The sequence below is a fragment of the Bubalus bubalis genome, chromosome 21 (assembly GCF_019923935.1).
Source record: "Bubalus bubalis isolate 160015118507 breed Murrah chromosome 21, NDDB_SH_1, whole genome shotgun sequence".
NCBI lineage: Eukaryota > Metazoa > Chordata > Mammalia > Artiodactyla > Bovidae > Bubalus > Bubalus bubalis.
The window spans coordinates 2,322,603-2,348,014 of record NC_059177.1 but is presented as its reverse complement, the minus strand read 5'-3'; the positions used below and the strand labels follow the sequence as shown (position 1 = coordinate 2,348,014).

The 25,412-nt window shown below is 39.9% G+C and overlaps 1 long non-coding RNA gene across 1 annotated transcript; it reads left to right on the top strand.

Moving 5' to 3' along the window:
* Positions 1–3,935: 3,935 nt before the first annotated feature.
* On the top strand, positions 3,936–25,092 carry LOC112581191. The gene is made up of 5 exons (XR_003105666.3): positions 3,936–4,204; positions 7,627–7,745; positions 22,862–23,126; positions 24,249–24,295; positions 24,660–25,092. It is a non-coding gene; the product is annotated as an uncharacterized LOC112581191 (long non-coding RNA).
* Positions 25,093–25,412: the final 320 nt, after the last annotated feature.

Sequence of the window (25,412 nt, the reverse complement as noted above, 5' to 3'; positions counted from 1 at the left end):
ACCTCAAAATTGCCCTGTTGCAAGCCTATCCAGTAAATATCACAGTGAACCTACTTTTTAGGAGGGGCTCCTGAAATCAGATCCATTTGAGCACAGAATATGACCCGAGGACAGGACACAAAGGCTCAACTCGCCCACCTAGAGTTGTCACTTCATGTCCCTTTAACATGAATCAACGATGAACTAGATGGTAATTGAGTTCTTTGTTGCAATTAAGAGTCTAATATATGCCATGGCCTGGAGCCCCTGCAATGCTTCTGAGTTTTCATCAGGGTTCATTTTTAAGTGGTTTAATTCTGCCTCTGACTGCCAGGTGCTAAAATATGAACCTTCGCACTTGTGAGTCACCCAATTTAACCAAGCTGTGGCTTTACCCTCAGAGAGTTTCCTAGGTGTGAACCTAACTGTGCCCGGGACCCACAAAAACATTTTAGTCAAGATTTCCAGGGTAAATTCTAGCCCACCCTTGTCAAAACCACATAGACCCCCACCTTCACCTCCCCACAAAGAGTTACTCCTACAACCCTGGGCTTAGCAAAAAGACCCTTTCAGCAAAATGTGGGGGAGTTAAAAGGCATGATTTGCCCTTCAAGAGGCTCTCTGCTTTTTACGTTTTCTGTTCTTGGCCGTTCCAACATAGTTAAGTCATCCCAAAGATGTTGAACCAGAATAAAAAAAGTAGAAATCAAAGTTGGTCCCATGCCAACTGGATTGCTCTATAAAAGGTCATGAGATAGAAATCATTCTTTCAATTGTCAATCCTAAAGGAAATCGGTCCTGAATATTCATTGAAAGGACTGATGCTGAAGCTCAAGGTCCAATACTCTGGCCACCTGATGCAAAGAACTGACTCATTTGAAAAGACCCCAATACTGGAAAAGATTGAAGGCAGGAGGAGAAAGGGATAACAGAGGATGAAATGGTTGGATGGCATGTCTGACTCAATGGACGTGAGTTTGAGCAAGCTCCGGGAGTTGGTGATGGACAGGGAAGCCTGGCGTGCTGCGGTCCATGGGGTTGCAAAGACTCAGACACGACTGAGTGACTGAATTGAACTGAATTAACAAGAATTTACTGAGCACCTACTCTGTACATAGAAGGAGCAGAAACTTTATGGGGAAGCCCAAATCAATAGTAGGTCTGATCTGTGACTTTGAGATAGCAGATGCTGACTGGAACAGTTGAGAGAGAATAGATACTGGAGTCAGATTTGTGCTTAGGTCCTGATTCTACTTCTCAATTTGCTATAGGACCTTACCTCCTTGAGCCTCAATTTCCTTGTTTGTAAAGTAAGAATAACCCACCACAGAGAGTTATTAAAAGAATTCATAATAAAACAGTGCATATAAAGGGCCCAGCACTATTAGGGACTCTCTTTTCCTTAAGAAACTTATAATTCTAGTTATAAAAACAAAATGTGGACACGAGAAGCAACTGAAAATCTGGTTGACATACATATGAAACACCAAATAAGGTCTGACTTTAGTTATAGGCACTCGATTGCTACATTTTATTTATCTAAGATACCGTCTTTTTGTAAAATAAACTTCAAAGATGTAAAACATGGAGAAGATATGGTTATTAGAAAAAATGAAATTATACAAATGGTAAGTTGCGAGAAACAACATTCTAATAGATAAGTTCAACAAAATAAAAAGCTATCTGCAAGCTGTAGACTCACAGAGGTCTTTTTGTTTTTCCATTTCTTACTTTTTTTCACCTATTTTCTTTTCTAATCTTGGTACAATCCATGTATTTTTGTAAGAGTCCTTAAAACTATCCTAGAAAAAGTGGGAAATAGATTTCTAGATGGAGAGATGGTCTAACTTATTGCTCTTGCAATAGCAACCCACAGATTGGTCTCTCAAGTCCCAGAAGGGCTGTGACTTGTACTTTTCCAAATTCTCAGGAAAAGGAAAATATATGTAAATATATTGCCAAAATCAATTTACACCTAATAAACTTGTTGCTAAAAGGAAGCATAAAGCTTACAGAAATCATTTAGCTCCATCTCTTTTTCCTTTGATTCATCTGTGTCATTAGCACAGATTACCTGACATTTTATCACTCCTTCGGACAACCACACATGTTGCCTGTATTCTGTCCAGTCTGTATATTAAATTGAATGCTTCCATGGCCCCATTCAATAATGTTCCATGTTCCCAGGACCTACATTTTATAATAAACCAGAAATACTTCTATTTCGCAGCCCATAGACTATCAGTATCTTCAGGCATTTGGGATAAAGGTCGTTACTAGAAATTAGGGGGCAGGATTTGAATGGGAGACTAGACTTGGAAACTTCTCTCTCCAAGAAAAGAAGGACTGGGGCCCATACAGTGCCTGACTCATGAAAGGTACCCAGTCCGTGTTCGTTGAATGATCAGTGAGCTGGTGAAAGAGAAAAATACTATAAGCAGTGGTTTAGAAGAGAGGTCAGTTTCTAGTACTTCTTTCAGAGAAATATAGTCAAAATTCATCTAACAGCAGTGTAGGACAAGGTTAATTGTAGAGAAATCTGTGAAGTGTGTTTTCATGAATTTCTGCTTTCAAAGAATACTCTCAAATTCTTTGTCAGGCTTGTTACCTGTCTTATATGCTTATCAAGATCTGCCTTCAGGGAAAATCTGCTAAACTTATTTACCCTGAGGGTTTAAGAATGAAGGAGGATTTAAACTTGCCCTTGGGCTTCCCTGGTGGCTCAGACGGTAAAGCGTCTGCCTACAATGCGGGAGACCTGGGTTCAATCCCTGGGTCAGGAAGATCTCCTGGAGAAGAAAATGGCAACCCACTCCAGATGGAAAATCCCATCTACGGAGGAGCCCTGATAGGCTACAGTCCATGGGGTTGCAAAAAGTCAGACACAACTGAGTGACTTCACTTTCACCTTTGGCTTCCCAGGCAGTACTAGTGGTAAAGAACCTGCCTGCCAGTGTAGGTGGATGTAATAGACAAGGGTTCTGTCCTTGGATTGGGAAGATCCCCTGGAGGAGGGCATGGCAACCCACTCCAGTATTCTTGCCTGGAGAATCCCATGGACAGAGGAGCCTGGCGGGCTATGGTCTATAGGGTGACAAAGAGTCAGACATGACTGAGCAACTTACCATACACAAATCTTATATTCATAACTTCAGATGATCTCACCATACTTTGGTCTTCCCAAATGAATGAAGTGTTGAATGTGGATTCCCTCCAGAGATGGCTAAGGCAGCAGTCATGAGACAAACGAGGTAATGGATGGATGGATGGTTGGATGGACAGCTGTCTGGGAATTGTAACCCTCTGTGTAGGATTGTAAACCTCTACCCTCTGCTCCTCTACAGGTTAGCAGTCACATAGTCTAAGATATAAATCTCACTGCCCAGAGCTGTGTACTGCACAACCCACATCATGTATGAAACGAGTTACCAGTCCAGATTCGATGCACGATACTGGATGCTTGGGGCTGGTGCACTGGGACGACCCAGAGGGATGGAATGGGGAGGGAGGAGGGAGGAGGGTTCAGGATGGGGAACACATGTATACCTGTGGCGGATTCATTTTGATATTTGGCAAAACTAATACAATTATGTAAAGTTTAAAAATAAAATAAAACATAGCGCATGGTGGCCATGGCATCAACAATCACTGCAAAGTCTCATACCATTCAAGTTACCAGACAAAAGTCTGACTAGCTACAGAGCTGGGGACCAGGGCAGGCATATTCCTGCATAGACCAGGAAGAAAAGACCTTGAACTAAAAATGAAAGCAGATTGGAACTTTGAAAGATAGCAGATGTCTCCAGAAGAAAGAAGGCACGTGGGCCAGAAACAATTGAGGTAGATTGACAGCAGCAGGGCACAGCAAGTCCTCCACGCAGCTGCCGTCCCAGCCTTTGGGGTATTTATAAATCAGATGACAAGGTGTGATGCTTAATCTTACGTGTCAACTTGGTTAGGCTACAATATGCACTTATTTAATCAAACGCTAACCTGGGTGCTGCTGTGAAGGTATTTTTGTAGATGTGGTTAACATCTATATTCTGTTGACTTTAAGTGAAGAAGTTACCCCTCGATAATGTAGGTGGGCTTCATCCAATCAGTTGAAAGCCTTCAGAGCAAAAACTGAGGCTTCCTGGAGAAGAAGAAATTCTGCCTTAAATCTACAGCTTCTAACCTGCCAACCTGCACTGCAGATTTCAGACTCGCCAAATACTGCAATCAGGTAGGCCAATTCCTTAAAATCTCTCTCTCTTTCTGGATTGATTTTGTTTTCTTTTTAAAATTTAGAATCTTGTTAGCAACACGGTAGCATCATTAACAGAAAAAAAAATTATAGTTAACTCAAAACTAGCCTTTTTAAGAAAACAATGTAGTAATCAACCACTACCAGAGAAAATAAGTCTTCTCATTTGATTCTACAGACAAGTCCAGGTGATCCCATATATGTATATCCCAAATACCTATTCATTGATCTATTTATCAACCTATCTAATCGACTAGACATACATCTCTACCCCACCCTTCAGGGGGTGCCTAGAGAGTTCTATGTACTGAGCAGAGCCCCCAACCCAGGCCTGGAGCCTGGGGCCCCCAAGAAGCCACTGCTGAGCACCCCGGCACACTTGTCCCCCCAGCACCAGCCCTCTGGCCTTCTCCCTGCCTCCCCGTTCAACCTGCCTTTGACTTCTTCAGCCTCAAGATAGAGGAAGTCACACACACGCAGAGGCTCAAGGCCCGGGGTGGCCACGGCCTGCAGGAAGAGAAGCAGCAGAGAGAAATGCTACGCCCACCTCCCGAGTGTGGCCAGGTCCTAGCCGTCGCTTGCATAGCTGCCTTTAGAGCTACTGGCCTAGGAAGAACAGAAGTGGTCGCAGGAGAAGAAGCTGGCCTTCAGTGAACGTGGGATGCATTTCCACACATGGTACACACCCATGAGAAATCACGCAAAAGCAATGAAGAGCCTTCGTTCAAGTCGGCGCTGTGGATGCAGCCCTGTGGGGGAGGCCGCAGAGACAGAACCCAGTGTGAGAGGGATTATGGACCACGAGGAGGTGGAGTGGACCCCACTGTGGAAGGAATAGCAGGATGGAGCCAGGCCGCTGTGGCAGACCTGCTTTTGCTTCAGCCCAGCAGGCAGCCATGGGAAATGAGCAGAAACTGACTTGTAGGTGGAGTGCATCTACAGCATAGAATGTGCTGAGTCAGGAGACTAACCATGGCACCTTGTGCAAAGTCCTTTCCTCCTCACTTGTTCACCCATTGTGTTAAGTACACGGGTGAGGAAAATAATTTCTTTCATGGTAGCTGAAATCTGGAGTTCGATTGGGTTTATTTCAGCAAGGTACTAACCGCTTTCTTTTCTGATTTGAATTAGAAAAGCAGCTGAGAATCACTGGTTTCCTTTGATGCTTGCAAGAGAGAAGCCATTGGAAATGCTTGGGATCCCATGAAGATTGACCCCTTTTCTTGATGCCTTCAAGATTAAGATTCAAAGATTGGGGTTTGGAGAATCCTATGACAAATTCTGAAGTCTAGGAGTAGATGTCCCATTTCTTGCCCTCTCTTCCTACTCACTTTCCCATATGGATAAAATGCTAAAACGGCAAGGGTTAGGGTTCCTATCCTGCAGAATCTCAACCACTATCACCAATCCCCAATAGCTCCTGTAGTGAGGAGAAGGCCATGGGAAACGCGTAGATGAGGAAGAGCCCAAGGAAATTAATCACCTTGCTTTTGCATCCTGGTAGGGGATTTTGCTTTGGGTCATTTGGATCTTTTAGGCTTTTGATGAAAAGCAGATCTAATTATTAAGATTGGAAATAAAGGGAGGAAAAGTGCTGAACTTGCCTTTCATTTTTTCCCAGTTTTATTGATATATAATTGACATATAACTTTGTGTAACTTTCAGGTGTTGATTTGATTCGCTTACATATTGCAAAATGATTACCACCATAGCCTTAGCTAACATCTCTATCAAAAGGGTAATAATTCTTTTTCAGAGGTTGAGTGATATTCAGTGGGCTTTAGAGCAATGAGTGCTTTCATAGTGGTGGGCCTGCAGCTGTAAAAGAGGAGGAACATCTCTATGTGTTGATCTCAGGAGATCTCCAGGGTATACATATTGTTAACTGACAAAGACAAAGTTAAGATTAGTATATAAAATATGGTTGGTTTTATTGGGGGGGAAGATATCTATAAGAATACATGTGTGTATGTGCTTGTATTTCATAAATATGTAAGGAAAAAGTAAACAATAAAATTTTATAGTGTTTACTCCTAAGGAATCAGGGTAGAACAGGGAATCAGGTGGAGGGAATAGACATGAGACGAAAGCATTTCTCTCAATGTACGTTTTCATATTTGATTCCTTTTTGGTGGTAAAATACCCATAGCATAAATTTACCACTTTACCCCTTTTAAAAATGCAGTTCAATGACATTAAGTTCATTCATGGTATTTACAACTGTCATACAAGTTCTAAAACTTGTATTTCCCCACTAGAAAGCCCCATACCTACCGCCTTTCCCTGGAAACCACAAATCTGTTTTCTATCTCTGAATTTGCCTATTCTGGACAGTTCATTTAAATGAACTCCTATACTGTGTGGGCTTTTGGGTTTGGCTTCCTTAATGTTTTCAAGGTTTATCTACCTTGTAGCATGCATCAGTACTTCATTTCTTTTTATGGCTGAGTATCTTGCTGCTATGAATTTCATATATAAGTTTTTGTTTGAACACTTACTTTCCATTTCTTTATTCCTGGGAGTAGAATTTCTGGATCATATAGAAATTCTGTTAAACTTGCTGAGGAACCACAAGCTACTTTCCATAGAGGCTACATCATTTTTCATTCCCACCAGCAAAGTTCTTTTACATCCTGGCCAACACTTGCTAACTTCCTTTAAAAAAAGAAATTATAGCCATCCTATTGAGTTTGAAGAGGTATCTCATTGTTCTGATTTGCATTTCCCTAATGACTATGTTGAGTATCTTTTCATGTACTTGTTGACCATTTATATGCCTGCTTTGGAGAAATGTCTATCTAAATTCTTTTGCACACTTTAAATTTTGTTGTCCTTTTATTGCTGAATTTTAGGAGTTCTTTATATATTCCAGATACTTGACTCTTACCAGATATATGGTTTGCAAGTATTTTCTCTCATTTTGTGGGTTTCTTCACTCTTTTGATAGTATTCTTTGGCATACAAAATGTTTTTATCTTAATGAAGTCCAGTATACCTATCTTTTTTTCTTTTGTTACTTGTGCTTTTGATGTCATTTCTAAGAATGCATTGCCAAATCCATGGTAATGAAAGTTACTCCTGAGTTTTACAGTTTGGGTTTTTCATCCTTAGTTCTTTGATTTTGAGTTTATTTTTTATATAATTACGTGAGGATTCAATTTCATTCATTTGCATGTGGTTATCTAGTTCTCAGCACCATTTGTTAAAGAGACTGTTCTTTCCCCTATTGAATGGTTCTATCACCCTTGATGGAAATCAATGGATCATAGATACTTGATTTTATTTATGGACTCTCAGTACTATTCCATTGATCCCTTATGTATATTTTTATCCTAGGAATAGCTTTGTAATAAGTTTTGAGGTCAGAAAATGCTAGTTCTCCAACTTTGTTCTTTTACAAGGTCTTGTTTGGATATTTGGGGCTCCTTGCAATTCCATATATCTTAGGATCAGCATTTCTATTTCTGCAAGAGAAACTGGGATATTGATAGAGATCACACTGATTCTGTACAGCACTTTGGTGAGTACTGCCATCTTAACAATAGTAAGTCTTCCAATCCATGAATAGCAAATGTCTGCTTACTTAGATCCTCTTAAATTTCTTTTAGTAATGTTATTAAATTTCTTTTAGTAACATTAAAGTAATGTTTAGTAATGTTCTTTATAGTTTTCAGTGTATAATGATTTGTCTCTTTGTTAATTTATTCTTAAGTATTTTATTAGTTTTGATGCTCTGTAAATAGAATTTTTAAATTTCATTATTAGATTGTTCATTGCTAGCATACAACTGATTTTTCTGTATTGACCTTGTTTCGTGCCAAATTTATTATCTTTAATAATTTTTAAATGAAATTTTTAGGATTTTTCTAAATATAAGATCATGTGAGCTCTGAACAGGGACAGCTAAACCTCTTCCTTTCTTATTTAGATGCCTTGTATATCTTTTTCTTGTCTAATTGTTCTGGCTAGAACTTTCATTTTCATGTTTAATAGAAGTGGTAAGAGTGAACATTAATGTCTTGATCTAAATGGGGGACATTTTCCAGCTTTTTATCATTGATTATGTTAGCTGTGGGTTTTTTATATATACCTTTTTTTTTATTTTGAGGAAATTCTCTACTATTTCTGAGTTGTTGAGTGTTATCGTCATGAAGGGGTTTTCAGTTTCATCAAAAGCTTTTTCTGCTTCAATTAGGATGATTTTGTTTGTGTGTGTTTCCATAATTTGATTAATTAAATTTATTAATGAATTACATTGATTAATTTTCATATGTGGAACCACGCTTGCATTGTGGGATAAATCCAGGTTGGCCATGGTGTACAATCCTTTTAGCATGTTACTGGATTCAGTTTCCATAAGTGTCTTATCCTTCTCCATCAGAGGGCAGACAGACTGAAAACCAAAATCACAGAAAACTAACCAATCTGACCACATGGACCACAGCCTTGTCTGGCTCAATGAAACTATGAGCCATGCTGTGTAGGGCCACCAAGAGGGACAGGTCATGGTGGACATTTCTGACAAAACGTGGTCCACTGCAGAAGGGAATGGCAAACTGCTTCAGTATTCTTGCCTTGAGAACCCACCAACAGTAGGAAAAGGCAAAAAGATAGGACACTGAAAGATGAAGTCCCCAGGTCGGTAGGTGTCCAATATGCTACTGGAGATCAGTGGAGAAATTAACTCCAGAAAGAATGAAGAGACGGAGCCAAAGCAAAAACAACACCCAGGTGTGGTTGTGACTGGTGATGGTAGTAAAGTCCAATGCTATAAAGAACAAAATTGCATCAGTTCAGTTCAGTTCAGTCACTCAGTCGTGTCCGACTCTTTGCAACCCCATGAATCGCAGCACACCAGGCCTCCCTGTCCATCACAAACTCCCGGAGTTCACTCAAACTCATGTCCATTGAGTCGGTGATGCCATCCAGCTATCTCATCCTCTGTTGTCCCCTTCTTCTCCGGCCCCCAGTCACTCCGAGCATCAGAGTCTTTTCCAATGAGTCAACTCTTCACATGAGGTGGCCAAAGTACTGGAGTTTCAGCTTTAACATCAGTCCTTCCAAAGAACCCCCAGGACTGATCTCCTTTAGAATGGACTGGTTGGATCTCGTGGAATGTTAGGTCCACAAATTAGGGCAAATTGGAAGTGGTCAAATAGGAGATGGCAAGAGTGAACATTGACAATTTAGGAATCAGTGAACTAAAATAGACTGGAATGGGTTAATTTAACTCAGATGACCATTATATCAACCACTGTGGGCAAGAATCCCTTAGAAGAAATGGAGTAGCCATCATAATCAACAAGGGTCCAAAATGCAGTACTTGGATGCAATCTCAAAAACGACAGAATGATCTCTGTTCATTTCCAAGGCAAACCATTCAATATCACAGTAATCCAAGTCTATGCCCTGACCAATAATGCTGAAGAAGGTGAAGTTGAATGGTTCTATGAAGACCTACAAGACCTTCTAGACCTAACACCCCAAAAAAATGTCCTTTTCATTATAGTGGACCAGATGCAAAAGTTGGAAGTCAATAAATACCTAGAATAACAGGCAAATTTGGCCTTGGAGTACAGAATGAAGCAGAACAAAGGCTAATAGAGTTTTGCCAAGAAAATGCACTGGTCATAGCAAACACCCTCTCCCAACAACACAAGAGAAGACTCTACACATGGACATCACCAGATGGTCAATACTGAAATCAGATTGATTATATTCTTTGCAGCCAAAGATGGAGAAGCTCTATACAGTCAGCAAAAACAAGGCCAGGAGCTGCCTGTGGCTTAGATCATGAACTCCTTATTGCCAAATTCAGACTTAAATTGAAGAAAGTAAGGAAAACCACTTGATAATTCAGTTCAGTTCAGTTCAATCGCTCAGTCATGTCTGACTCTTTGCAACCCCATTAATCGCAGCATGCCAGGCCTCCCTGTCCATCACCAACTCCCAGAGTTCACTCAGACTCATGTCCATCGAGTCAGTGATGCCATCCAGCCTTCTCATCCTCTGTCGTCCCCTTCTCCTCTCGCCCCCAATCCCTCTCAGCATCAGAGTCTTTTCCAATGAGTCAACTCTTCGCATGAGGTGGCCAAAGTATTGGAGTTTCAGCTTTAGCATCATTCCTTCCAAAGAAATCCCAGGGCTGATCTCCTTCAGAATGGACTGGTTGGATCTCCTTGCAGTCCAAGGGACTCTCAAGAGTGTTCTCCAACAACACAGTTCAAAAGCATCAATTCTTCGGTGCTCAGCTTTCTTCACAGTCCAAGGTATGACCTAAATCAAACCCCTTATGATTATACAGTAGAAGTGAGAAATAGATTCAAGGGATTAGATATGATAGACAGAGTGCCTGAAGAAGTATGAATGGAGGTTCGTGACATTGTACAGGAAGCAGGGATCAAGACCATCCCCAAGAAAAAGAAGTTCAAAAAGGCAAAAATGGTTGTCTGAGAAGGCCTTACAAATAGCTGAGAAAAGAAGAGAAGTGAAAGGCAAAGGAGAAAAGGAAAGATATACCCATTTGAATACAGAGTTCCAAAGAATAGCAAGGAGAGATAAGAGAGCCTTCCTCAGTGATCAATGCAAAGAAATAGAGGAAAACAACAGAATGGGAAAGACTAGAGATATCTTCAAGAAAATCAGAGATGCCAAGGGTACATTTCATGCAAAGATGGGCTCAATAAAGGACAGAAATGGTAGGGACCTAACAGAAGTGGAATATATTATGAAGAGGTGGCAAGAATACACAGAAGAACCGTACAAAAAAGATCTTCACTACCCAGATAATCATGATGGTGTGATCACTGACCTAGAGCCAGACATCCTGGAGTGTGAAGTCAAGTGGGCCTTAGGAAACATTACTATGAACAAAGCTAGTGGGGGTGAAGGAATTCCAGTTGAGATATTTCAAATCCTAGAAGATGGTGCTGTGAAAGTGCTGCACTTAATATGCCAGCAAATTTGGAAAACTCAGCAGTGGCCACAGGACTGGAAAAGGTCAGTTTTCATTCCAGTCCCAAAGAAAGGCAATGCCAAAGAATGCTCAAACTACCACACAATTGCACTCATCTCACACACTAGCAAAGTGATGCTCAAAATTCTCCAAGCCAGGCTTCAACAGTATGTGAACAGTGAACTTCCAGATGTTCAAGCTGGATTTAGAAAAGGCAGAGGAACCAGAGATCAAATTGCCAACATCCATTGGATCATCAAAAAAAACAAGAGAGTTCCAGAAAAGCATCTGCTTCTATTTTATGGACTATGCCAAAGCCTTTGACTGTGTGGATCACAATAAACTGTGGAAAATTCTTAAAGAGATAGGAATACCAGACCACCTGATCTGTCTCCTGAGAAATCTATATGCAGGTCAGGAAGCAACAGTTAGAACTGGACATGGAACAACAGACTGGTTCCAAATCGGGAAAGGAGTACGTCAAGGCTGTATATTGTCACCCTGCTTATTTAACTTATATGCAGAGTACATCATGAGAAACGCTGGGCTGGATGAAGCACAAGCTGGAATCAAGATTGCTGGGAGAAATATCAATAACCTCAGATATGCAGATGATACCACCCTTATGGCAGAAAGCAAAGAAGAACTAAAGAGCCTCTTGATGAAAGTGAAAAAGGAGAGTGAAAAATTTGGCTTAAAAATCAACATTCAGAAAACAAAGATCATGGCATCTGATCCGATCACTTCATGGCAAATAGATGGGGAAACAATAGAAACAGTGAAAGACTTTATATTTTGGGGCTCCGAAATCACTACAGATGGTGACTGCAGCCATGAAATTAAAAGACGTTTGCTCCTTGGAAGAAAAGCTATGACCTACCTAGACAGCATTTTAAAAAGTAGAGACATTACTTTGCCAACAAATGTTCATCTAGTAAAATCTATGGTTCTTTCAGTAGTCATGTATGGATGTGAGAGTTGGACTATAAAGAAAGCTGAGCACTGAACAATCGATGCTTTTGAACTGTGATGTTGAAGAAGACTCTTGAGAGTCCCTTGGACTGCAAGGAGATCCAACCAGTCCATCCCAAAGGACATCAGTCCTGAATATTCATTGGAAGGACTGATGCTAAAGTTGAAACTCCCATACTTCAGCCACAGGATGTGAAGAACTTAGTCGTTTGAAAATACCCTGATGCTGGGAAAGAGTAAAGTTTGGAGGAGAAGGGGATGACAGAGAATGAGATGGTTGCATGGCATTACCAACTCAATGGATATGAATCTGAGTAAACTCTAGGAGTTGGTGTTGGACAGGTAGGCCTGGCATGATGCAGTCCATGGGGTCATAAAGAGTCAGACACTGACTGAGTGACTGAACTGAACTGAACTGGATTCAGTTTGGTAGTATTTTTTGAGCCTTTGCACCTATATTCATAAGGGATATTGGTCAGTTCTTTTTCCGTATGATATCTTTGTCTGGGTTTAGTATCAGGGTAATGTTGGCCTCATAGAATAAGTTAGAATTTTCTCTTCTTCCATTTTTTTTTTTTTAATTTAAATTTGTTTATTTTAATTGGAGGCTAATTACTTTACAATATTGTATTTGTTTTTCCATAAATCAACATGAATCTGTCATGGGTGTACACGTGTTCCCCATCCTGAACCCCCCTCCCACCTCCCTCCCCATACCATCCCTCTGGGTTACCCCAGTGCACCAGCCCCAAGCATCCTGTATCATGCATCGAACCTGGACTGGCGATTCATTTCATATATGATATTATACATGTTTCAATGCCATTCTCCCAAATCATCCCACCCTCTCCCTCCCCCACAGAGTCCAAAAGACTGTTCTATACATCTGTGTCTCTTTTGCTGTCTCGCATACAGGGTTATCATTACCATCATTCTAGATTCCATATATATGCATTTAGTATACTGTATTGGTGTTTTTCTTTCTGGCTTACTTCACTCTGTATAATAGGCTCCAGTTTCATCCACCTCATTAGAACTGATTCAAATGTATTCTTTTTAATGGCTGAGTAATACTCCATTGTGTATATGTACCACAACTTTCTTATCCATTCATCTGGTGATGGACATCTAGGTTGCGTCTATGTCCTGACTATTCTAAACAGTGCTGCGATGAACATTGGGGTACACGTGTCTCTTTCAATTCTGGTTTCCTCAATGTGTATGCCCCATAGTCGGATTGCTGGGTCATAAGGCAGTTCTATTTCCAGTTTTTTAAGGAATCTCCACACTGTTCTCCATAGAGGCTGTACTAGTTTGCATTCCCACCAACAGTGTAAGAGGGTTCCCTTTCCTCCACACCCTCTCCAGCATTTATTGCTTCTAGACTTTTGGATCACAGCCATTCTGACTGGCGTGAAATGGTACCTCATTGTGGTTTTGATTCGCATTCCTCTGATAATGAGTGATGTTGAGCATCTTTTCATGTGTTTGTTAGCCATCTGTATGTCTTCTTTGGAGAGATGTCTATTTAGTTCTTTGGCCCATTTTTTGATTGGGTCATTTATTTTTCTGGAATTGAGCTGCAGGAGTTGCTTGTATATTTTTGAGATTAGTTGTTTGTCAGTTGCTTCATTTGCTATTATTTTCTCCCATTCTGAAGGCTGTCTTTTCACCTAGCTTATAGTTTCCTTTGTTGTGCAGAAGCTTTTAATTTTAATTAAATTAAAATTTGTTTAATTTAATTTGTTTACTTTGGTTTATTTTATTTTTGCCTTTATTTCCAATATTCTGGGAGGTGGGTCATAGAGGATCCTGCTAAAGACCTATATATCAGATCAGATCAGATCAGTCGCTCAGTCGTGTCCAACTCTTTGCAACCCCATTAATTGCAGCATGCCAGGCCTCCCTGTCCATCACCAACTCCCAGAGTTCACTGAGACTCATGTCCATCAAGTCAGTGATGCCATTCAGCCATCTCATCCTCTGTCGTACCCTTCTCCTCTTGCCCCTAATCCCTCCCAACATCAGAGTCTTTTCCAATGAGTCAACTCTTCCCATGAGGTGGCCAAAGTACTGGAGTTTCAGCTTTAGCATCATTCCTTCCAAAGAAATCCCAGGGCTGATCTCCTTCAGAACGGACTGGTTGGATCTCCTTGCAGTCCAAGGGACACTCAAGAGTCTTCTCCAACACCACAGTTCAAAAGCATCAATTCTTTGGCACTCAGCCTTCTTCACAGTCCAACTCTCACATCCATACATGACCACAGGAAAAACCATAGCCTTGACTAGACGAACCTTTGTTGGCAAAGTAATGTCTCTGCTTTTGAATATGCTATCTAGGTTGGTCATAACTTCCCTTCCACGAAGTAAGCGTCTTTTAATTTCATGGCTGCAGTCACCATCTGTAGTGATTTTGGAGCCCAGAAAAATAAAGTCTGACACTGTTTCCACTGTTACCCCATCTATTTCCCATGAAGTGATGGGATTGGATACCACTGGTGAAAGAAATCAGAGGACACTAATAGATGGAGAAATGTACCATGTTCATGGATCGGAAAAATCAATATAGTAAAAATAAGTATACTACCCAAAGCAATCTATAGAATCCATGCAATCCCTATCAAGCTACCAACAGTATTTTTCACAGAGCTAGAACAAATAATTTCACAATTTGTATGGAAATACAAAAAACCTCGAATTGCCAAAGCAATCTTGAGAAAGAAGAATGGAACTGGAGGAATCAACCTGCCTGACTTCAGGCTTTATTACAAAGCCACAGTCATCAAGACAGTATGGTACTGGCACAAAGACAGAAATAAAGATAAATGGAACAAAATAGAAAGCCCAGAGATAAATCCACGCACCTATGGACACCTTATCTTTGACAAAGGAGGCAAGAATATACAATGGAGAAAAGACAATCTCTTTAACAAATGGTGCTGGGAAAACTGGTCAACCACTTGTAAAAGAATGAAACTAGAACACTTTCTAACACCATACACAAAAATAAACTCAAAATGGATTAAAGATCTAAACGTAAGACCAGAAACTATAAAACTCCTAGAGGAGAACATAGGCAAAACACTCTCCAACATAAATCTTCTTCCATTTTTTGAAGAGCTTGAGAAGAATTAATGTTTGGTGTAATTCACCAATGAAGTCATCTGATCTTGGAGTTTTGGAAAGTTTTGACTACTGATTCCATCACTTTCTTGCATAGGTATTTCTCCTTGGGTCAGTTTTGGTAGTCTGATGTTTCTAGGAATATGTCCACCTCATCTAAGTAATGTAATTTATTACTGTTTATTACATCAGTGTACATTACTGATGTACACTGTATTATTCTCTTTTAGTTATTTTTTATTTCTGTAAGGTTGGTAGTATTGCCCCCATTTTCATTTCTGATTTTAGTAATTTTGAATCTTCTATCCTTTTTTTATCTTAGTCTGACTAAAGGATTGTTAATTTTGTTAATTTTATCAGTCTTTACAAAGATTCAACTTCTGGTTTCATTAAAAAAATTTTTTTTTAATTGAGATATGGTTGATGTAGAATATTGTAAGTTACAATTATACAGTATAGTGATTCACAATTTGTAAACATTATACTCTATCTGGTTATTATAAAATCTTGACTATATTGTCTGCATTGTAGCTTATTTATTTTGTATATAATATTTTTTACCTCTAAGTCCCCTGCCTTCCCCTTCGCCCTTTCCTCTTTCCACTGATAACCACTAGTTTGTTCTCTATATCTATGAGTCTGTTTCCTTTTTGTTATAGTCACTAGTTTGTTTTATTTTTTAGACTCCAAATATAAATGATATCATATAGTATTTATCTTTTTCTATCTGACTCATTTCACTGACTGATTTCACAAAGTCCATCCATGTTGTTGCAAATAGCAAAATTTCTTTCTTTTTTATGGCTGAATAATATTCCATTGTGCATATATACATTTCCATATCCATTCATCTATTTATAGACACTTAAGTTGTTTCCATATCTTGGCTATTGTAAATAATGCTGCTATGACCATTGCTCTGCATGTATCTTTTTGAATTAGTGTTTTCTTTTTTATCAGATATATACTCAGGAGTGGAACTGCTGGGTCATATGGTAGTTCTATTTTTAGTTTTTTGAGAAATAGCCATACTGTTTTCCACAGCAGCTATGCCAATTTATACTCTCACCATCTGTGTATGCGGGTTCCCTCTTCTCCACATCCTCGCCAACATTTTTTGTTTGTGGTTTTTTTCTTCTGAGAGGTGTGAGGTGACATCTCATTAAGGTTTTTGATTGGCATTTCTCTGATTAATGGCATTAAAAATGCCTAGTCAGGTCTTCTGTCAATTTTTTAATCAGGTTGTTTGTTTTTTTGATGTTGTGTTAGATGAACTGTGTATATATTTTGGATATTAACCCCTTATCAGACATATCATTGGTCAATCTTTTCTTCCATTCAGTAGGTTATCTTTTTGCTTTGTCAATGGCTTACCTTGCTGTGCAAAAGCTTTTTAGTTTAATTAGGTCCCAATCCAAGAATATAGTGTATCTTTCTATCTGTTTGTGTCATTTTCCATTTATTTCATCAGTGTCTTATAGTTTTCTGAGTCTCCATAATATTTGGTAGTGTACTGTTTTGATTCCTTTATCATTACTTTTTCATATATTTTTAAATTATATCCTCAGTGGTTATCTTGGGGATTACAATTAACATAACAATCTAGTTTGTGTTAATACAAACTTTACTTCAATAGTGTACAAAATTCTACTCCTATACATCACCATCCTTCCCCTTTTTGTTGTTATTATTGCAAATTGCATCTTAGAAAATACATGTGCTCCCATTACACATATTTATAATTATAGTATTATATCTACCCACGCTGGCGCTTCCGGGTTTGCAAACGGGTCTCCTTTCTCAAGGGGCGGCAGCCAGGAGGAGCTGCCCCATCCCTGAGGCCAGGGGCGGCGGCCGGGAGAAGCAACACCACCTCCAAGGAGCGGTGGCTACCTGGGCGCCGGAATGCCTAGAGGAGTTATTCCATGTTCAAGGTCAGGAGGGGCCGTGGTGAGGAGATACCCCTCATCCAAGGTAAGGAGCAGCAGCTACACTTTGCCGGAGCAGCCATGAAGAGATATCCCACGTCCAAGGTAAGAGAAACCCAAGTAAGATGGTAGGTGTTGCGAGAGGGCATCAGAGGGCAGACACACTGAAACCATAATCACAGAAAACTAGCCAATCTGATTGCACGGACCACAGCCTGGTCTAACTCAATGAAACTAAGCCATGCCCTGTGGGGCCACCCAAGACAGATGGGTCATGGTGGAGAGGTCTGACAGAATGTGGTCCACTGGAGAAGGGAATGGCAAACCACTTCAGTATTCTTGCCTTGAGAACCCCATGAGCAGTATGAAAAGGCAAAATGATAGGATACTCAAAGAGGAACTCCCCAGGTCAGTAGGTGCCCAATATGCTACTGGAGATCAGTGGAGAAATAACTCCAAAAAGACTGAAGGGATGGAGCCAAAGCAAAAACAATACCCAGTTGTGGATGTGACTGGTGATAAAAGCAATGTCTGATGCTGTAAAGAGCAATATTGCATAGGAACCTGGAATGTCAGGTCCATGAATCAAGGCAAATTGGAAGTGGTCAAACAGGAGATGGCAAGAGTGAACGTCGACATTCTAGGAATCAGCAAACTAAAATGGATTGGAATGGGTGAATTTAACTCAGATGACCATTATATCTACTACTGTGGGCAGGAATCCCTTATAAGAAATGGAGTAGCCATCATGGTTAACAAAAGAGTCTGAAATGCAGTACTTGGATGCAATCTCAAAAATGACAGAATGATCTCTGTTCATTTCCAAGGCAAACCATTCAATATCACAGTAATCCAAATCTATGCCCCAACCAGTAATGCTGAAGAAGCTGAAGTTGAATGGTTCTATGAAGACCTACAAGACCTTTTAGAACTAATGCCCAAAAAAGATGTCCTTTTCATTATAGGGGACTGGAATGCTAAAGTAGGAAGTTGAGAAACACCTGGAGTAACAGGCAAATTTGGCCTTGGAATATGGAATGAAGCAGGGCAAAGGCTAACAGAGTTTAGCCAAGAAAATGCACTGGTCATAGCAAACACCCTCTTCCAACAACACAAGAGAAGACTCTATACATGGACATCACCAGATGGTCAACATCGAATCAGATTGATTATATTCTTTGCAGCCAAAGATGGAGAAGCTCTATACAGTCAACAAAAACAAAACCGGGAGCTGACTGTGGCTCAGATCATGAACTCCTTATTGCCAAATTCAGAACTGAAATTGAAGAAAGTAGGGAAAACCACTAGACCATTCAGGTATGACCTAAATGATCATACCTGAATCAAATCCCTTATGATTATACAGTGGAAGTGAGAAATAGATTTGAGGGACTAGATCTGATAGATAGAGTACATGATGAACTATGGACGGAGGTTTGTGACATTGTACGGGAGACAGGGATCAAGACCATCCCCATGGAAAGAACTGCAAAAAAGCAAAATAGCTGTCTGAGGAGGCCTTACAAATAGCTGTGAAAAGAAGAGAAGCAAAAAGCAAAGGAGAAAAGGAAAGATATAAGAATCTGAATATAGAGTTCCAAAGAATAGCAAGGAGAGATAAGAAAGCCTTCCTCAGTGATCAATGCAAAGAAATAGAGGAAAACAACAGAATGGGAAAGACTAGAGATCTCTTCAAGAAAATTAGAGATACCACGGGAACATTTCATGCAAAGATGGGCTCGATAAAGGACAGAAATTGTATGGACCTAACGGAAACAGAAGATATTAAGAAGAGGTGGCAAGAATACACAGAAGAACTATACAAAAAAGATCTTCACAACCCAGATAATCACGATGGTGTGATCACTGACCTAGAGCCAGACATCCTGGAGTGTGAAGTCAAGTGGGCCTTAGAAAGCATCACTACGAACAAAGCTAGGGGAGGTGATGGAATTCCAGTTGAGCTATTTCAAATCCTGAAAGATGGTGCTATGAATGTGCTGCACTCAATATGCCAGCAAATTTGGAAAACTCAGCAGTGGCCACAGGACTGGAAAAGGTCAGTTTTCATTCCAATCCCAAAGAAAGGCAATGCCAAAGAATGCTCAAACTACCGCACAATTGCACTCATCTCGCACGCTAGTAAAGTAATGCTCAAAATTCTCCAAGCCAGGCTTCAGCAATACGTGAACTGTGAACTCCCAGATGTTCAAGCTGGTTTTAGAAAAGGCAGAGGAACCAGAGATCAAATTGCCAACATCCGCTGGATCATGGAAAAAGCAAGAGAGTTCCAGAAAAACATCTATTTCTGCTTTATTGACTATGCCAAAGCCTTTGACTGTGTGGATCACAATAAACTGTGGAAAATTCTGAAAGAGATGGGAATACCAGACCACCTGACCTGCCTCTTGAGAAACCTATAAGCAGGTCAGGAAGCAACAGTTAGAACTGGACATGGAACAACAGACTGGTTCCAAATAGGAAAAGGAGTACATCAAGGCTGTATATTGTCACCCTGCTTATTTAACTTATATGCAGAGTACTTCATGAGAAACGCTGGGCTGGAAGAAGCACAAGGCAGAATCAAGATTGCCAGGAGAAATATCAATAACCTCAGATATGCAGATGACACCACCCTTACAGCAGAAAGTGAAGAGGAACTCAAAAGCCTCTTGATGAAAGTGAAAGTGGAGAGTGAAAAAGTTGGCTTAAAGCTCAACATTCAGAAAATGAAGATCATGGCATCTGGTCCCATCACTTCATGGGAAATAGATGGGGAAACAGTGGAAACAGTGTCAAACTTTATTTTGGGGGGCTCCAAAATCACTGCAGATGGTGATTGCAGCCATGAAATTAAAAGACGCTTACTCCTTGGAAGGAAATTTCTGACCAACCTAGACAGCATATTAAAAAGCAAAGACATTACTTTGCCAACAAAGGTTCATCTAGTCAAGGCTATGGTTTTTCCAGTAGTCATATATGGATGTGAGAGTTGGACTGTGAAGAAAGCTGAGCGCCAAAGAATTGATACTTTTGAACTGTGGTGTTGGAGAAGACTCTTGAGAGTCCCTTGGACTGCAAGGAGATCCAACCAATCCATTCTAAAGGAGATCAGCCCTGGGATTTCTTTGGAAGGAATGATGCTAAAGCTGAAACTCCAGTACTTTGGCCACCTCATGGGAAGAGTTGACTCATTGGAAAAGACTCTGATGCTGGGAGGGATTTGGGGCAGGAGGAGAAGGGGATGACAGAGGATGAGATGGATGGATGGCATCACTGACTCGATGGACGTGAGTCTGAGTGAACTCCGGTAGTTGGTGATGGACAGGGAAGCCTGGCGTGCTGCGATTCATGAGGTCGGAAAGAGTCAGACACGACTGAGTGACTGAACTGAACTGACTGATCGTATTATACCTTTAATTTTAAGTCATATATTAAAAAATAGGTGTTACAAGTGAAAACAAAGTAATACTGGCCTTTATATTTACCTATGTAGCTACTTTCTCCAGTGCTTATTTCTTCAAATGGCTTTGCTGCTGCTTCTGCTAAGTTGCTTCAGTAGTGTCTGACTCTATGCGACCCCATAGACGGCAGCCCACCAGGCTCCCCCTTCCCTGGGATTCTCCAGGCAAGAACACTGGAGTGGGTTGCCATTTCCTTCTCTAATGCATGAAAGTGAAAAGTGAAAGGGAATTTACTCAGTCATGTCCAACTCTTAGCGACCCCATGGACTGCAGCCCACCAGGCTCCTCTGTCCATGGGATTTTCCAGGCAAGAGTACTGGAGTGGGGTGCCATCACCTTCTCCAAAATGGCTTTGAGGTACCCTCTAATGACCTTTCATTTCAACCAAAGGACTCTTTAGCATTTCTTATAGGGCATGCCTACTAGCAACGAACTCCCTCATCTTTTGTTTTTCTTGGAATGTCTTAATTTCTCCTTAATTTTTAAAGAGAAATTAAGGGTAGTTTTGCCAAATATAAAATTCTTGGTTGAAAGATTTTTTTCCTTTCAGCACTTTTAGATATGTTGTTCCACTGCCTCTATGGATTCTGTTGAGAAAAAAAAAAAAAACAACTATAAAACTATTAACTTTGTTTATAAACTTTTGTTTATAGTGTTGCTTTCCTCTCACTGCTTTCAAAGTTCTCTATTTATCCTTGTCTTTTAACAATTTGATTATACGTGTCTCAGTGTGGATCTCTTTGTGTTCTTGTGTATCTGGAAATTTGTTGAACTTCTTGGATAGTTGGTTCATGTCTTTTATCAAATTTAGGAAATTTTTGAGCATATTTCTTCAAATATTTTTTCTGCCTCTTTCTCTGCATATATATACGCTCAGTCCCTAAGTCATGCCCAACTCTTTGTGACCCCAAGCACTGTAGCCTGCCAGGTTCTTCTTTCCATGGGATTTTCCAGGCAAGAATGCTGGAGTGGGTTGTCTTTTCCTTCTCTGGGGGATCTTCCTCACCCACAGGTTGAACCCACATCACTTACACTTGCAGGAGGATTATTTACCACAGAGCCACCAGGGAAGCCTCCTCTCTCTTTGGGACTCTCATGTGTGTGTTGGTAGAGTTGATGGAGTCCTTAAGTAAGTACCTTAAGGTACCTGAAGCTCTGGTTTTGTTCTTGTTGTTATTCATCTCCTTTTTTCTTTCTGCTCCATAGACTTGATGGTTTCATTTGAGCAGTCTTAAACTTTGCTGAATTTTTCTATCTTCTCAAAAAAATCTGTTGTTAAACCTCTCTGATGAATTCTTAATTTCTATTATTGTACTTTTCAACCCCCAAATTTCTATTCAGGTCTTTTTTATAATTTTCATCTCTCTACCAATAGTCTCTATTTGGTGAGATTTCTTTTGCCTGGTTTCCTTGCATTCTTTATCTTTGGTTCCCTTTGAGCATACTTAAGGCAGCCGTTTTAAAGTCTTTGTCTAGTATACTCAATGCCTATATATTTTCTGTTGATTTTTTGTTCATTTGTTTGAATGGGCCATACTTTGTTTCTGTGCATGCCTCACAATTTTGAATTGAAAACTGGCCACTGTGAGTATTACCATGTGCTTACTCTGGAAGTCAAAGTCTCTCCCCTTTCTGGGATTTTTGTTGTTGTTGTTGCTTGCTGTTGGTTACAGATTGTTGTTTGCTCAATGACTTTTCTAAACTAGTTTTGTAAAGAATGTATTCTTTGTCATGGGAAGCTCTGAATTCTCTATTCTTTTAGCTTACTATTCAGCTAATGGTTTGTTTGACAGACATATCCTTAAATACCTGAAGCCAAAAAAAAAAAAAGAAAAAAAGTTGAAAAAGTAAGGGAAAATATTTGAGATTTTTGTAGATAGGCTCTTATTGGGTCACTCCTTCCTTAGTCACTCCATTTTTCAACTCTGCTTTAGCCTTCACCTCCTGCTTGCACTTAGCATAAAGCTCAGCCATGATGAAATCATATGACTTTCTCTGCATTTTTCTGAGCATGTGTCTGCCCTGGGTATACATATGTCTTTCTAGCTTCCCTAGTATATATGGGAACCTTTCAAAAATGTGTTCCCCTCAAAAATCACCCCTCAAATTTTCCTCCTATATTTTTTCTGTATCTATTGTTTTCCAGACTGTTACTTTTGCTTCCGGCAGCAGTGGCTTGTTCTTTGTCTTTCAGTGTTTGGAGAGATGTCTTCCATGTGGCCAATCAGCCCTGGTAGAGTTCCAAGTGAGGCAAAAAACATAATGGTGTGTGTATGGGGAAGAAGGATTCCTTTGCACAAGTTCTCCAGAGAAACTCCAGCCAGGCCAAACAAGCAAGCACAGTTCCTCAGGAACAAGATCTTCTCTTGCTCGCCCTGAGACTGATTTCCATCCTGAGAATGTGTGCTGCTGCCTTTAAGACCACTGCGCTGCCACACTGAGAGAATGAAGGGGCCAAGGTAAGCGAAAATGCCGCCAAAATTTCCTGCCATGCTTCGGTGGTCTTTTCTTGCTTAAGTACTCAAATGTTTTCTATAAACTCCTGGCTACCCCCAGATTTCAGTAAAGTTAATTCTGATAGATTTTTCCCCAGGTTTTTGTGTTCTTGGTGACAAATCCCAAGAGCTTCTTTTCCATAATTTTCACTGATTTCCCATGCCTTTTGAATTATGCGACTATTTCTTATACAGCAGAGTTTTTTATTTTAAGTTAATGAATATTTTTATAATTAGGATCTTATCATCCTAGCATGCTGAAACTTTGGTCCCATCAATAAATATTGCCATCAGACTTTCTCATTCTCTTTCATTTTAGACAAACACAAGAAGAGTACTCATTTGAGAGCCTAGATTAGTCTGTCAGTCAAGGGTTCACACTGGTCAGAACTTTGAAGTACTCAGTCCGCCTCCTGTACATGCCCTCTTTCCCATTCCTCTCCACCTTTGTTCTTTTTTAAAGTTTATTTTACTGAGGTATAGTTGATTTACACTGTTCTGCCAATTTCTGCTAAACAGCAAAGTGATTCCGTTATGCATATATATTATATTAAGCATTCTTTTCTATTGTGGTTTATCACAGGATATTGAATATAGTTCCCTGTGCTATACAGTGGGACCTTGCTGTTTTTCGTTCTATATATAATCGTTTGCATCTGCTAATCCAAACTCCCTCTCTCTCTCTCCCCCCCTTCCTCCTTGGCAGCCACAAGTCTGTTCTCTATGTCTGTGAGTCTGTTTCTGCTTCATAGATAGGTTCATTTGTGCCATATTTTCAATTTCACCTACCAGCGATATTATATGATATTTATCTCTTTCTGACTTACATCACTTAATAGGATCATCTCTAGATCCATTCATCCCCTTTGCTCTTATTCTCAAACCTAAGCTGTTCTCTCACCTTCCCTCCCAACACCCTCCATGATGAAACAATACTTACTAGTTAAAATCTGGTTACTCTTTAAAGAGATGAACAAGTTTCTGTTCCATAATATGCCTTAAGATTCTAATATTACAAGATGCAGTAAAATATGTCAATTTATTCACAAATATGAATGAATGAGGCTTTTCTTTTTTTCTTTCTAGTAATCTGGTTCTGAGGCTTGGAGAAATAAGGGAAATTAAAGGAGGAGGTGAGATGCCTTGGGAGATGGAAAAGGGAAGCAAAGTATGTTGTTGGTTAAGCATCACATGGTAATCTTGTCTAAGTCAGAGCTACATACATGCAGTCTCCAGATGTGCTGACTCAGGATCTGAGTGGGGCCCAGACTCACGTTTACCAGTTCTTCAGAGGATTTTTCCCCCTCGTTTTCATTAGAGTATAATTGATTTAAAATGTTGTGTTTGTTTCTGCCAGAGGATTCTGATATATGCTAAATTTTGAGAACTGCTGACCAAACTTACACTTCTTAGGTTTCTCTTGCTTGCATAATAAAAATAAAAATATTCCTTTGCATTAATACAGCACTTTACTAATTAGAAGGTCTATTTTTACAGATGCTGGGCTTGTTTGTGATCACAAAGCCACAGGACCATCTCCCCGTTTTGATAAATAATAAAACTGAGTTTCAGAGAGCTTATCTGACTTTCCACAGTACATATTCAGATATGATTCTCTTCAAAGCATTGTAAAGCAACTATAGTTCAATAAACATTAATTTTAAAAAGTAAAAATTCATTTTGCATTGTTGCAAAGATCATATAAAAAAACACACAATTCTCTTGAATTCGAGTCCATGGATCTTCTCATTTTGCCCATGTGCAAAAACATTAAAAATAAATAAAAGCAAACAGGATGCACCTTTCCAGATGCTCAACTGTGTTATTCTTTTGTTTCTTCCTTGATTCACCCACCATTGAATGAATCCCTTTATATATTCATCAAATATTTGTAACACACTGCAATAAGTAGGCCATGCTGTATATATATCCAGGGATATCTGAAGTCATACTCAGAGTTGATGACAATTTCTCTGTATTGGTTTGGCTAGAATGATGCACTTTTGATTGTGTATAACTCTATTACAAACATTCTCATTTGTGATTTAGTCACTAGTTTCTTTATAGGTAGTTAGCTTAGTGGTATTCTAGCACTGATTCTGTTAAATCATCAGGATCTTTCAAAAATCCAAAAGGCCAAGCCTCCCTACAGACCAGTTACATTAGAATCTCTGGGGCAGCCTCTGAATGACAGCTTGAGGAAGTGACTTCAGGGCCAGCAAAAACAGGGTTTGAAAACTGGCTTTCTTG